The 15,162-nt window shown below is 41.5% G+C and overlaps 2 protein-coding genes across 4 annotated transcripts in view; one reads left to right on the top strand and one right to left on the bottom strand.

Moving 5' to 3' along the window:
* GPR183 (G protein-coupled receptor 183) overlaps window positions 1-12,923 on the bottom strand; it is a 28,902-nt gene extending 15,979 nt beyond the window's left edge. The window contains exon 1 of the mRNA XM_082434685.1: window positions 10,407-12,923. The gene's annotated coding sequence lies outside the window, so the exon portion shown is untranslated. The remainder of the gene's footprint in view (window positions 1-10,406) is intronic.
* The window catches only part of UBAC2 (UBA domain containing 2), a 161,803-nt gene that overhangs the window by 81,380 nt on the left and 65,261 nt on the right, over window positions 1-15,162 (top strand). The window lies entirely within an intron of this gene.

The following is a 15,162-nucleotide window of genomic DNA, read 5'->3' as shown; positions in this document are numbered from 1 at the left end:
TGTAGGAAGCATTACACATGTGGTGTTCTGTGTTCTGCTTTATTCATTTACCATGTTCAGGGATCAGTGTAATCTATATTTTTGTCATATGTGTAGATCTTTTATGGACATTTGATAGATATTCTGCAGTATTACAGTGTGTTAATGCATAATTTGCTTACCTACTCCCTTGATGAATATCTGGATTATTTCCAACTCCTTTCTTGTTATAAATAATGTCTAAGATGAAATTTCAAGTCCTAAGTTGAAAAGTGGAAAACTCCTACAATAAAATTCCATATATGAGGTTGAACTTTGATAAAACTAAGGAAGAGAAGAGCAACAAGTTCTGTGAAGTTATTTTTAGAAGAAAAATAATTTTCTGATAGGTCTATCTCTATGCACAAATCTGAAAGTCACCAGAGCTGAGGGAAAAGTTCAATATATCTAGCGATGATGGTACTATATGTTAAAGGAAAGAACTCTATCCCTATCCCTAGCCTTATCAAAGCAGTGACTACAAATCTACACCTCCGGCTGCTGTATTAAATGAATTGGAGCTCTGCTAACTTAGTTCTAACCGTCTTAAAACAGTGATGCTGACGGACAAGGAGGGTTCTGAGAGGATTGCACTAATGTCATAGGTGTGCATTATCTACAGCGTTGATAGGTTAATCATGAAAATATGGGAATACAACCTAAAGCAAAAGGGAGCAACAAAGGAAGTAGTACTTTTTATTAATCAGGGGAATACAAGAAAGGAGACTGGGAAAAAAGCAAAGGATGAGGATGATAGGTAGAAAACACAAAATAAGAGGGTAGGAAATGCGTCACAACAAATTTAAATGGCTTGAACTCACCGATTAGAAGACAGAGACCGTCAGTTTGGATTTTTAAAAATCCAGCTGCATGCTGCTTAGAAGAGAGGGAACTCAAAGCGATTTGGGAAGTTTGAAAACCGAGGCACGGGAAGACACACACCAGGCAAACCCCAACCACTGGAAAGCCAGAGTAGCAATAGTAACATCAGAAAAAAATAGAATTCAAGGCACAATCAATATTAATAGGGGTAAAGAAGGTCACTACACAAGTTCAAAAGAACAGTTCACCAAGGACATAAAAAGAATCATGAATTGTACATGTAACAGCAAAATTTGACAGAATTTAAAGGAGAAATGGTCAATCCACAGCCATAATGGGAGATTTTAACACATTTTTATTAGAATATGACAGGTTAAAAAAAAGATTGACCCAGCATGACTTAAAAGCTAACAGAATTTGTGCTGAAAGCACATTAGAATTATTTGCAAATTTAACCATGTACTAGATCATGAGAGGTGTCTCAGATTTCTCAGAAAATCATTAGCTAGCAGCTCACATTCCTTGTGAGTAGTACAGTGCAACTAAGTTAGAAATCAAAAATAAAAAGATAAAGGATGCACTTGGAATCTAAAAATATATTTTTCTGAGGAACTCATGGGTTAAGAAATCACAATGCAGAATTTGAAGTGCTTAGAACCAAAGGACAAAAATACTACAAAACTGTGGAATGCAGCTAAAGAGTTAATCCGAGATTGATGCAAAGCCTTGAATGAATTTATTTCTTAAAAAATTGGAAATAGCTAAGTTAAATATACAGCTCAAGAAGCTAGAAAAGAACTGAGTTTGCCCCCAAAAAGTAGAATAATAAAATTAATCGGAGATATTAATGAAATAGAAAACAAAACAAACAAAAACCAATAAATATGGACTTTATATTTTGTGCGGGGGTGGGGGGATGGAGTGATTCTTGAAAGGGAAATCGTGTAAATTGCAGTTGTGGAATAAAAGTAGGAAAACTTCATCCAGTTAGTAGGGAAAGGCTTCGCTCGTGTGAGAAGTGGCTTTCAGGAGCCGAGACTGGACACGAGGGAGAGGTGGAAATTCCAGGCACGGGTTGCAGTTTAGGAACAGGCATCAAGAGCTGCCTTTGTTTTTCTAATTTTTGTGAAAAAAATTTTTTTCTGAAAATCTCAACATGTAAGTTTTATTTCGAGGAGTCTTCCAAAGCAGGTTCCCGGGAACCGCCTTTAAAATACACGGTGGGGAAAAAAATACACCGTGCAGTCTGCTAATCCTCCATCTGAATACTAATTATTGTAGAGATTAGGAAAGTTACACTAATGGACGAATCAGAGAATGTGCCATTGCCCACCAGTTGTAAATGCATGCCCAGCTGCTTCACGGAATGAAATAAAGCATCCAGTAGAGTCACAAAAGGCAGTGTTTTCAGAACATTTTAAGTTAAGGAAAAGATGTTTAACATAGCGTTAATTTTAAGTGCGAAAATTTGCAACCAAATCAAATGTCCATCATTAGGGAACTGGTTAAGTATTTTATGGCCGTATAGTAGAATACGATGCAGCCACTGAAAATGGCAATGTAGATGCCCATTTCCTGACAGAGAATGATGTTAAGTAAGGAAAGCAGATTCCACAACAGGCCACTTTGCGGGTAGGAAAAGCAACTATTCACACACACACCCCTGCATGGCTATATAGGCCAAGACATAATTCACAAGTACAAGTAATTTTTGAGTTTCATCATATATTCTAAATTTTTAACAGCAAACATGAATTGACTATGAAATGAGTAAATAGGTAAATAATTTTTTTAATCTGAAGAAACCTTTTTTGAAATTCAGCTCTTCTTGCAAAAGCCTTGTCCTCTGACATACTTTTCAAAGCTAGTGCTCTTTATTCAGATTTATGCCTTAGTTTTCGCTAGGTGCCTACCTTAAGTCATGTCTGGAAGAACCGTCCCGGCAGCCCTGCAAGCCAGGTGCTGCCATCACCCACCCACTCTCCACTCGAGGAAACCGCTGTCAGAGAAGGTAAGGGTCATGCTGGATCCTTCTCTCTGCCAGCCTGGCTTCAAGCCTCCTACTCTGTCCAGTCCTCGGCAGGGGCAGCTGCTTCACGCTGCCTTTCAAGAACTGAGAGTTTGTGGTTTCAAAGTGGTCTAGGCTTCAGGGCCATCCTCACCTGTACACAAACAGCCGGGGCACATGTGGCCTAGCCGTTCCAGAGCAGGGAGAGGATTCTTCCGGAGGACAACGGGACTCCCACTCCAGGAGAGGTGCCTTCCCGAGTGGGAGGCTAGACTGGTGGACGCTGCGTCATAGAGCCCTGAGGGGGGAGACTGGGGAAGGGCTGTTTGCTGCCCGCCACTGCCCCGAGTCTGTCCAAGAAAGGCACTTGCACAACGTGGATGTGAAAATGGGCTGACCCAGAGGATCGCAGGTAAAGGAGAATCTGGGCTGTTTTGAAATGTGTTCTTTTGGATATTTGGTAACCTCTGGAAGGTTGATTCCATCCGTCAGCAGCTCTAGTGTATTACCTTTGGTGTTACTTGTCCTGTGTTATTAATGCTATAGTTTTAGTCCGTTTTATGTTTTCCAAATTGAGAGGAAACCACTTTCACATACTTGACGGTCGTTATCCCGTTCTTATATCAACCAATCCCAATTTATTATCATCTTCCCTCAGAAATATTCTTTTATCCCTTCCTTTAATCATTTTAGGATTCAGGATTACTTTCCTGAACCTTGACTTAACTCCATTCTTTTATTCAGCAAAAATTGTTTTTAGTGCCTCCTCCATATGCTAGATCCTGGAAATTCAGAAATGATACCTTTTAATGTCTGAGGACCTTAAACTGAAGGATGGATGTTGGGAATGTGCTGTTGTCTGAATGAGGTGTTATCTCAGTATTTGCTATGTCTCTTCTCTCGCCCACACCCGGGCTCTGCTTGCTCTTTGCATTACAGTGCTCCTTTACCAACCTTTGGATTGCAAATTCCCCTTTTAACTGTTTCTAGTCCTTCCTCTTTTAGTCATAACTAAATCCTTTCTTTCCTTCTTTCTTTCCTTCTTTCTTTCTTTCTTTCTTTCTTTCTTTCTTTCTTTCTTTCTTTCTTTCTTTCTTTCTTTCTCTATATTTTAAATATTTGTCATAATTATTAGACAACAGCGTCCGACATGGTATTTAGGATAGATACACTGAGTTGTACTTGAAAGTGTTGATACTATGGCTCGTCATTTTATTGCCTTAAGAAAAGCAAAAGGAAATGTTTGTTCTAAATTTTTTTTTCCTTAGAATACTTGTACCTGTGATAATTATAATTTCCTCATAATGCTTTCTAATGAAAAGATGTACAATGTCCCTAAGTTGTCCTTAGTGCCTCACAGCTGAGAGACAAGAAAGAGGATTGCAAGCTTTGCCCTGAGGGCACAGATAGTACCTGGGCTGCGGGAAGTGTGGGTGCTTATTCAGGTTCCACCCAAGGAACTACGGGGCAGCCATCTGTGCCAGTTCTCTTAACATTTTTGTTAATAAGCAAAGGAGGCTATCTCAGGTTTGTCTCTGTAATGCAATATTAATCCTTTTAACTTTTCTATTATCCTAACATGTGTAAAACAGCAAGTTCTTCCATAGCAAAATATCCTCCAAAGTATTTTCACTTACATTTTTGAAAGTGCGCCTGTGTGTGCTTTTCTCTAGAATTGATTTCCTCACTAATAGAGTAGCTAGTGTTTCTTAAGACACTGTCGTGTCATTTTTGCATAACCAGACATGTTGACATGAACTGTCAAGTTCTCTCTAGCCGCAGAAAGGAAAAAATAAAAGGCCCCCTCAAAACTCATTCATTAGTATTAAAGAAAACTAAGAGCTAATGTGATTTGTACTCTAGAACTGTTTACCCTGGATACCAACTTGGAGGCATTTGTGATTTTTCACAGGGTACTTCTGCAATCCCAATTTACTTGCTTGGATAATGATTTTCTTAGCTTCTATTTGTGGTAGAAACAGAATAAAATCCTCACTGTATTCAAAGATTTAGTAAATGTGAGAATACCGGCTTTTAGTGTTTAGCTTTAAGATTCCTGAAATGTCACCTTTACCCCTAATATTTATTCGCTTAATAATCATCAACACTTAAAAATGAGAAGGGGATAAACTTCTAGTAATTTTGTTTAAATTCAGGCCTTAGCAACGAATTGAATGGGTCAAATCATGCTGACATGATCCTTAATAAGAGGTGACTTCTCTGTGAGGTGAAGTCTGCTCAGGACCATGTTTACACATTGAGATGATGTGACTCAAAGTGCCCACAGTGGCCTGCACCAAAGAGGAAGTTCCAGGAGTATGCTCTCAAAAACAACCCGAAGAATGGACCTGCAGATACAAGTGATACGTGTCTGTTGTTAAATGATGAGTGTTGTTGTCTGATCCCATTGTTTGTCTGATTTCTGTTGCTACACTGTCCTTTGGTTATTTTGTTGAAGAGGGGTAAGATTGAGGGAAAATTTCTGGAGTGGGAAAATAAAGTCACTGGGAAAGGAGGGGGCAGAGGAAGCCTCCAGGCTCAAAGGAGCAACAAGGATTTGGTCTCCTGGGAAGCAGACGAGCACAGGTGGGTCAGGACAGCAGGCTGAGGCTGTTTACTGCCTTGAGGACAAACATAACCCCATGGAAGAAAGAAATCATTGCTGCTTCCTCCTGTTACCTAGTTTTATACGTATTTGTCAGTTGCTTGAGAAAGCCTCCTTGTTCTTGAAGCTGAGCAAACAGGGACATCTGAGTTTGGTCCAGTGTCACACACACCGGGGCCTAGCACTCAACCAGTCGTGTTTCTCACCTGCTTTAGGGTGACTCAACAACCGTCACCTGAGCAGTTGTGTGTCCCACTGGCCTGCAAAATAGGCAGGTGCGAAACAGGCATCCCTGAGGCACAGACGGGCAGTGACCAGCACAGGCCCAGCCTCGCGTCCCTCCACTGGTGCAGTCTGATGGCCGTTCCAGACTACTACACCGCTCTCTCACCCGCTCTGACAGCCAGCACACACCCTGATAACCTAGTCAAAGAAATCTTCCTGCACTATCAGGTGATTCTTTTTTTTTTTTTTTTTTTTTTCCCCACTAGCTTTGAGTCCTAAGTTGATAGCTGTGTCCAAGATTGATTTTTTGGGAGGCTATGTAGGGAAGATTGTCCAGAAAGGTGACCACTGACAGGTGCCCCCACTTTCTCAGACGGAACCTCCCACGTGCCAGAGTGTTTATGTCAGGAGTCGAGTCATCTGTGGTCAGTGTGTCTGAGGGCACCTCTCTTCCCTGTCTCCCAGGGAGCTCGCTTGCTTACATCCTCCGGCTTGTGGAAGGGTGACCCTGCGGCTGACCCCAGGACACAGCCTGGTCCTGCCCACCTCTCAGTAGGTCTGCACAGGGTCATGTGCAGGACGGTGCACAGGGAGCTTCTTCAGAACAGAAGAAAAAAAACCCAGCATTGGCCCATCTGCACTTTCCTCTTTGTGCCTTGGTGGTGTCCTGAACCCAGTGGGCACCCGCTAAAGACACTTCACCTTCTGTTAACACGTACATTGGAATTGATGGGAAAGTGAAAGGTGCCTGACATTTGTGTTATCTGGTTAAACACCCACTTGCACATTTGGGGTTTTACATAGTCTGGCTATTTTTCTTTCACCTTTCACTGATTATTTATTCCTTGTGTGGCTTTTGGCAGCTTTAATACTGACTAGGATGGTATGAAAGTCTTCAGAGATGAAGACAGAGGAGGTGGTAGCACTACGGACTTGAAATATATGGCATAATGTTTAGGAACTGGAAGAAAAAAAATAATCCCACCGTAATACTCATTTCAGTGTAAGGAAGACAAATACTGTGTTTCCCTGTGGCATGATTTGACCTGTATGTAGGATAACCAACTGCGTAATATACAAAGACTCCTTATAATGAAGGGCTGAGTCCGTATTATCTTTATCCTCTGAATCCAAAATATTTCTAGAAACAATATGTACCCTTTCTCCTTAAAGTTCAAGGGAGTTTCAAATTTTGATTTTCGTCTCTATTAACCTCATAGAAATTAGTCAGAAACATTAAATATCCTTCTTTTATGGATAAGCAGAACTCGGGAGAGATTCGATCATTTGCTCAGGGTCCCCCCTCAGGACAGTTGCCAAGCCAGGGACCACGCCGGCGCGCAGGCCTCCGTGTCCTCGGCAGCCCCTGCCTCCTGCCGGTCAGCAGTTCCTGGGCCTCCAGCCCGCTGGCCCGCGGCCTCTCCTCTGCACGTTCCCTTCTGTCTGTCCGTCCACCTGTGTGCGTTCTGCTGCCACTGCTCTGCCTGCCTCAGGCCGCCCTCACTCCTCCGGGGAGTTGCAGCTGCAGCACGCACAGTGCCGTTCAGATGGTGCCGAGGCAAACTGAAAGCCGTCTGTCATGCCACCCGGTCTCCTTCGTGCTCGGGGCCTGCTTGCCTCTTCAGCTGGATCTCTAGCCGTCTTCCATCCTGCGACCCCCTGGCTCCGGCCCTACTAGATTGCTTGCTGTCTTTTGATGTCCTGTGTTCTCTCCCAGCTCTGTTCCTTTCTGACCCTCTTCCTTCTCTCTGGAGCCTCCTCTCCCCGGTCCTGCATCCTCAGCTCCTGCTTTCCTTCAGGGCTTCGTTCAGAATCAGCTGCTCCTGGAAGTTCCCCTGGTTTTATCCTCTCCTGCTCCCCCGACAGCACCTCCCCGCCCCCCGCAGAAAGGCAGCGTGGGGTGTCCTCACCGGGGCACTGCCCTCTGTACTGCCCTCTGTACTGTTTGTTTTCTTTCTGCTTCCTACTGGCCCGTGAAGTCCTGAGAGTGGGGGCTGTGTTGTTAATTTTGTGCATCTCCAGCCGGCCCATGATTGATGCTCAATGAATATCCATTAAGGAATAGCAGAATCCCAGCTTTCTTGATCCTCAGAGTTTCTTATCAGACTGCAGGATACGTTTGATTGATAATAGTAACCAGTGTTATTCAGCATACACTGTGTCCCAGGCACTGCCCTGGGCACCCTATGTATATTCACTCACTGAATCTCACAAAACTTTCCCAAATCCATTACCACTGGTGAAACTGAGGCACAGAGCACTTATGAGGCTTGCCTGAAGACACAGCTGTTAAGTGTCAGGATTTAATCCAGGCAGTTTGGCTCCAGAAATCACATTCAGTGTAGTATGTTTTAGCCCTAGCTCCTATTTCCAGCATGATCTGATGTTATCGGTAGGAAACAAGTAAAATAGGAAGACATCTCAAAACTTTAACGCATACCAACTCATACACCTGTCTCAACCAGCGAGCAGAGATGGGAAGAGGGAGCAGGGAGGGAAGGAGGGAAATATGTTGATATAAATAAGGAGTTCATTAGTTTATTTGTAGCATATTTCAAAGTAAGTAAAAGTTTTGTAAATAAATTTAGATTTTTATTATTTTTAACAAGATTTCTATAAAACAGTTTGAAATTTCCACTGAGAGAAGATGGTGAATACCTAGGATAGCTCTTATGCTGTTAATTTATTTTTATACTGCTATTTAAATATTTGCAGATATTTAACAAAATATTTTTATTCTTCTCTTTGGGCTTTCCAGATACCACAAGGATCTTTGTTACCTCTGTCGTTTTCAGAGGATTTTAACGTGTGTTATTTCATCTTACATTGAAGCCCACTATTTTACAAACTTCCTGGGAAGCTGGGAAGGATACAGACCCGAGGATACTGCACATCCTCAGCACATACACAACCAGGGCATTTTAACAACTCCAGGAGGCCCTTAACCATAGCAGAGAGAAAACTGTCGCTAGTAAACTCCTTTACTGGATGGTGAGCTCTTTTTTTAGATGTAAACTTCTTAAGGATGATGGCTTTATCTCGTTTTATCCCATAGAGTGTTTCAGAACTGGCCAGCAAGAGATATCTAGTAAATGCCTATGGAAAGCATAAATGAATGAAAGTCATATAGTGACCTGAGTTAATATTTATTCCATTAGATGGCTGGTCATGTTACTGAAAAGCTCTCAGAAGCTAGTTGAAAGTAATTTATAAAAGGAATTCCCGCCACCACATGATAGGTGAACCTTGTGAGTGAGAATGCTTTCTGGAGTGGTGGGCTCTTTGCAGTATTATGTCCAAAAACTATGATTAACCCCCAAGAGAAAACATGCACTGAAATACTAGCAAATGCAAAGTCCAGACAGAAAACACAGATGTATAATCATCCACAGACTCAGTCTTTATGTAAAATATTTTCTAAAGATCTGGAAATAAGTTCAAGAAAAATAATTCCCATAGAAATGATAGGGCAAGGAAACTTTGCGTATCGGATTCATCCTTCCGTGGTTTAATGGGCAGAGGGAGGAGAGAATGATAACAGGCCGTTTTCCGGCACTTACTGTGAGAGCCAGTGCTGTAAGACCTGGGCAGTATGATTACTCCCCATTTTACAAATGAAGCAGTTGAAGCCTGAGAAGTAACTTGTCCAGAGCCACACAGCTGGTAAATAATGGAGCCCCAGTTCAAGCCTGACTCCAGAGCCCATGCTCTTAACCACTACACTATATTGTACTTAAAGTGAGACCACCCCCCCACCAAAATAAAAAAAAACACACCCTCCTTTAGAGGAAGTCTCTGCACAGCTTATATTTTACCAAGTTTCTGTTACCGCCATTCCCAACCTGGACGTAAATACTGGCAATTCACTGCATATAATTCATTGTTTTGTGCTATTTTTTAGGCACACAGAAGTTCTAGAAAAAAATACGGAGATGTGTTTAGTCTTTCTGATCATCAAATAAACATAAAGCAAACAAGAGATGTTCTTTTTTCACTTATTAGATTAATAGTTTATATGTAGAATTAAAATACTCATGTTGGCTGAGAAGCAGTGAGGCCCAGACTGTCACTGGTGGGAGAGTAAATTGGTAAAATGTTTTTGTAAACTGAAAAGTATCCATTTATATCTGAAGTTTTTTTTTTTTTTTTTTTTTAATGTGTACCCTTGCCCCAGGAATTCTACTACTGGAATTCTATCCTGAGAAATAATAGAAAGTATAAAAAGTAGAGAAATAATAGAAGTATAGGAAAGACTTTTATATACTTACATATGTGGTCAAATAGTAACATGTACTAACTCTTTTATTTTAAATTGTGCTGTATAACTTGTTATAAGTACAGTACATTTCAGTGTAGGAATACTCCATTTTAAAATAACTTTGTTCCTTTCCTTCATAAAGTATCCTGAAATACTGGCAGTATTTGATGATTAATATTTGATACTGTTTTTTGTAATTGTGAGTTCACACAGAAGTACAAAGTAAGCCCTGTTTTTTGGCAAAGATCTTTCTGGCATGATCCATTGCTTTCACCCAGCTTAGTATCAGCTTATTAGAACTGCTGGTCACCAGAGAGTCTCAACTATATTAATGATAAAATCTTTGTTAGAAATGTTTATAGCTTTTTGTTGAATAGATTCTTTACCTTTACCTTAAACTTTAATTAGGGCTTCAAAGTTTTTCTTAACTCACAAGACTTTGTTGAAAAAGCAAAATATCTGGTACTTACCTCTTAGTGCCTTGTTGGGACCTCTGTGTGGTAGCAGTCAGTATTCGCCCAAACTGAAGTAGGTTAACCTTGGCACGTTGTTTTAAGGGAGATTATGCAGACATCCTTTTATGGTGGTGGCTTTTTTTCTGTCACCCTGTGACTGAGCACAGTAATGATCAGTTAGCCTCATGTGTGCGTGTGCGCTTTTTTTTTTTTAATAGGAAGTGAAATTTTTCTGTTAGTGATTTTTTAAAAAAGAGTTATCCAAAAACCCCTTGGAATTTATGAATTTTTGATATCTATGGAACTTTATAAATTTTTCTATAAAGATTTAAGTTTAAAAAAAATCCTTTGGAAGAGACTGAAGCAATAAACCTTAACCAGGAAAAAAAAAAGAATCATAGTTATTGATGATTCTGTATCCATATTATGTGTAAAGTGTGAGTTTTTAAAGGTTTTAAGGGAAAAAGTGTCAATTTTGACAATTCTGTCTGCCTGGAAACTTGGTGCAGGGAGTAGTTCACTCATTCTGTATCTTATCAACAGCTTAATGAGAAAGAAACAAATTTCTGTGGTGAGTGGAGAAAAATGCTGTTTTGCATGTGTACAGTGATTAGTCAGTATTTTCAGGCAGGAGACCAACTGACTGGATCGCTGATTGCGTGGACACATGCATGACAAGGGAAGAGGTGAAGGGGGCGTCCTACAGCTAGAATTGCCTCTCGTGCACAGGATGAAGGAGACCTGTGCTGTTCACCTTCAAGTCTTAATGGACTCAGTTTAAACCAACAGTGTCACATGGCTATCAAAATGCAAATTGATTTGCAGGCTGAAATAATGGAAATATAACTCTCAGAACAAGAGAGATGATCTGGCCATTCCCAGTGAGCTCAGGAGACTGCGTTTTACCAGGGCACGGATGACCTTAGAGCGTGGGTGGTGAGGGGTCTGGATGCCCGGTCTTAGGAGAAATGATGGAATAAACTGAGCACGTCTGGGCTCGGCAGGGACGTGATCTTTATCCTCACGTGTTAGGACTCTCTCATGGTAAAGGGTTTAGATTGTGTGTGTCAGTCTTCCTAACTCCAGAGAGTAGAAGGAAGGCCTGTAAGAGGAGGTTACCAGACAGCTTTCAAATCAAAATGCGAAAGTAGATCTTAAAAGTTGAGATCATAAAAAAATGGCACGTTGTCTCTTGTTCAGGTGCTTGCATAAACCGGATGACTATTTTGAGGGATGCTGTAGAGAGAATTGAATCATTTGGTAGGAATTTGTAACCCTGTGACCTCAGAGGCCCTCCCACTCCAGGATTCTGTCAAAGTGGCTGAGGACCTTTAGCCTCTCAGTGGTGTTATTCCATTGAGAGGCTTGTTAGGTTCTTATAAGCTCTAAAGTGCTGAAGGTCTGTAGAGAAACCTTGTCAAACAGAAGAGCTACAACTCACCTAAATTCTTTTGGTCTCCACCCCATTATATAAAATAAAAGTATTGAACTAAATGATCACCAAGATAATTCCTAGTCCAATAATTCTGTGAGGGGGAAATACAGAGATTTTATGATTTGGTGGATCAATATGATAAAATCTTCTAGAACTAGTTCCTTTAAAACTTGGATTGAAGAATCCTTGAAGAAGACACTGTTGAGAAGAAGTTTTTCAATTTGTTGAAAAGCCATCCTGGTGGGGTTTTGGTTTTTAGTTTTTGAAATAGTTTTTATTAAGTAAAACGTTGTTATATCATGAAATCTAGGTAAAGTAAATATTCTAGCAAACTGGATCTCCCCTTTTTTTTGGTATTAGAGTAGTCAGGTGTATAAAGAAGAGGTGATAGGGTAATTGTCCTCTGAGATGCCGTTGAGGTTTAGTGTGAGATAATTCACGAGCTCACAAACCTTATTTTTATTGTTGAAAGTTACCAGGATTTCTTTAGTTGTACTGTAAAAGTGGAGTCCATGTCCTTTTCTGTAGAAGAGGTAAGATGGACATTTGTGACCTGAACTGAGAGTTTCTACTATTTTCTTTGTTCTGTCAAGCACAGTTGTGAGTATAGAGTAGATACTCAATAAATATTAGTGACGTTAGTGAATGAATGAATTCTTTATAACTCGTGTTCTTCTTTTTCTGAACTTCAGCCCTATATGCTTAAGCCAGATAGGACGTCCAGAAGTTAGCTGTTCACAGTACGAAAAGGTCAAACTGAGTTATTGTTGCCAGTATAAGGAACAAATGTTGTCATAAAATAAGGAAAAGAGAAAAACTGGTCAGTGACTAAAAACAGTGTGTATAGAAATAGCAATGGAAATTTTCTACAAAACAACCTGTGTAACCGTGGTCTGAAATACATGCTTTTGTATTATGGGTAGATGTGGTTTAGTATTTAGTCATCCTTTAAAACTACACAGTGATGAATAACTTCTAAGGAATTTTGAAACTTCTTCTCTTGGTATATAAGATATGAGCTGGGGTCATTAAAATTCCTATAAATATTTCTTAGTTTACATTGGAATGTAACCTCAAGCAAGAACTCTGCTTCAGATTTTTTACACTTTATTGCTAAATGTAAACAGAAGACCTTCTATAAGTTAAGTACCTAAAGACATGTTCTGTAGTGAGAAACTCAAGTGCAACCAAAATAGAGTTTTCTTGTTATTGCCAAGAGACCAACAGGCCATACTTTGAGTATATCTATGAAACTGTATGTTTTAATCCCATTAAAAACAACAAAACAAGAAAAGAGGCTCTTTAAAACAAAAGACAAATTCTGCTGTATGGTTTTACCACTTTAAAGAGAAATTCATTGATTCAGCAAGTACTCACTGAGCAACTACCCTGTGCCAGGCGTGGTTCTAGAGAGTGGAGGTAAAGCAGCAAACAGACTGACAGAGATCCCTGCCTTCGTGGAGCTTCCATCCTAGTCATGGAGACAGATGGTAAATAAGCCGCGTAGTAAATTAGGAGGTTATCGGTGCTGTGGGGGGAGGAAAGAGAGAAGGCAGAGTAGGGGTGGGGCTATGAGGTGGGCGCGGGCTACAGTTTGGAGTGGGGTGGTCAGGGAGGGCTTACTGGAGAAGGTGCCATTTGAGTGAAGACCTGAAGGGTGTAAGGGAGTGAGTGATGCACTTGTCTGTGGGAAGATGGCCAGGAGAGGGGGAAGCAGCGGCACGCGCCCTGGGGCACCGTGTGCCCGGCCCAGCGTCCGGGGAGCAGTGAGAGCTAGTAGGGGGAGTCTACGGAGTAGAAGGCAGGTCGGGGTGGGGGACGCAGGGCCTTGTGCGTGACTGTCATGACTTTGGCTTTTACTCTTGGCTGGCGGTGTGTCATTGCAGGATTTTAAGCCCAGGAGCGATTAACTTGTTCTTTTTAATGAAAAGAATGCACGGCTGCTTCATCAGCTGTGTTTGTGTGTAGTATTGATATTTAGAATGACAATTTAAATAACCCTCTGTTAAAATTGCTTTCGTTAATTTTTTTTTTTTAATCTAACAAATGTTGCCGGTCGATTACGGGTAAGTGTCCGCATTAGGCACTAGGGGGATGCAACACTAAATAGAACGTGGTGCTTTCTCATAAAATGAATAATCTAATGGGAGATTTTTTTTAAAACCCTATGTAGTTAGTTAAGATGTAGATCATACAGCTGTTCAAGAATAAGAATTGTTTCATTGCCCCACATTTAATGAGCTTTTCTCCTGTGCCCAGCACTGGGTCCAATGCTGGGATAACCACGAGGATGTATCTTGTTCCCTGCCTTGGGATGTTTTCAGCCCAGGAGGAGGGCCAGAGGAGTGAAGCATTCCAGACCCGCCCGCCCAGCTGTCTGCAGACCTCTGCTGCCCTGTCCCTGCCGTCTCCTTACGCGGGAGGCTGCATCTTACCCGCCTTCGGGTCTCCAGTCCTGACCAGGGCCTGGCACTCAGCTGTTCACTGGTTGGGGTTTTCCCTCTTCTAGCATTTACTACCTTCTTATAGCTGCCTGTAGATGATGCTGCCATTTATCACATCTTCAGCATGTGTTTGGTTTGGTTTTGTTTTTAATAGAATCGAGAGGACAGTGAATGATTTTTTTAATAATACATTCTCTATCGAAGATGGGAAAATGCACGTGAGGGACCTGTTCTTTCCGCAGAAATGATAGTGAGAACATTTCTTTGTGGAAGTGAAAAATATTTCTTGCATTTTTCTTATGGTAAAAGCAGTCGTTCTTTGTACGATGCCACTTATCCAAAACATGAGAAAATAAAAGACTAATTAAATTAAGCCGTGAGTTTAATGAAGAATGGGTGTTAAGTGTGTGTCCAAACCACATGCCTCATTCACGTCTCCCACCTCGCCCTCGTAGGAATGTCAGTTCGCCGTCCTGGAGCTCTAGTTCCTTGAGGTTCAGGGCTGCTTCTTACTTAGAGATGTGGACGGAGCTGCTGTGCCTGGCCCACTGCCTCTCACACAGACTCACTCAAACAGTGACACTGGGGTAGCTGTGAGGGTGAAGGAGAGCAGCTAACCAGCAGGAGGGTGGAGGGATCTCTGGGAAGAGTTGAGCTCTGTCACACACCGTAAGTGTAAGTTTCCTGAGCAGAAAAGTGCAACGGACACTCTTGTGTTGAAAGAATAACTTGTGTCAGTGAATAGTCATCAGAGCCTAAGGTGCCCAGGGAGCATCTGGGCGGGGAGGGGGTGAGAGGAGATGGGCCAGATCAGGGGAAGGGAGAGGAGGACGGTTGCAAGAAACCACCCTGGTAAGAAAGAATCGCAGGACTTTGCCCATTCGTGCTGATG

This window comes from Balaenoptera physalus (assembly GCF_965194825.1).
Source record: "Balaenoptera physalus genome assembly, chromosome: 18".
NCBI lineage: Eukaryota > Metazoa > Chordata > Mammalia > Artiodactyla > Balaenopteridae > Balaenoptera > Balaenoptera physalus.
The sequence above is the reverse complement of the archived record's forward strand: the minus strand, read 5'-3'. Positions and strand labels throughout refer to the sequence as shown.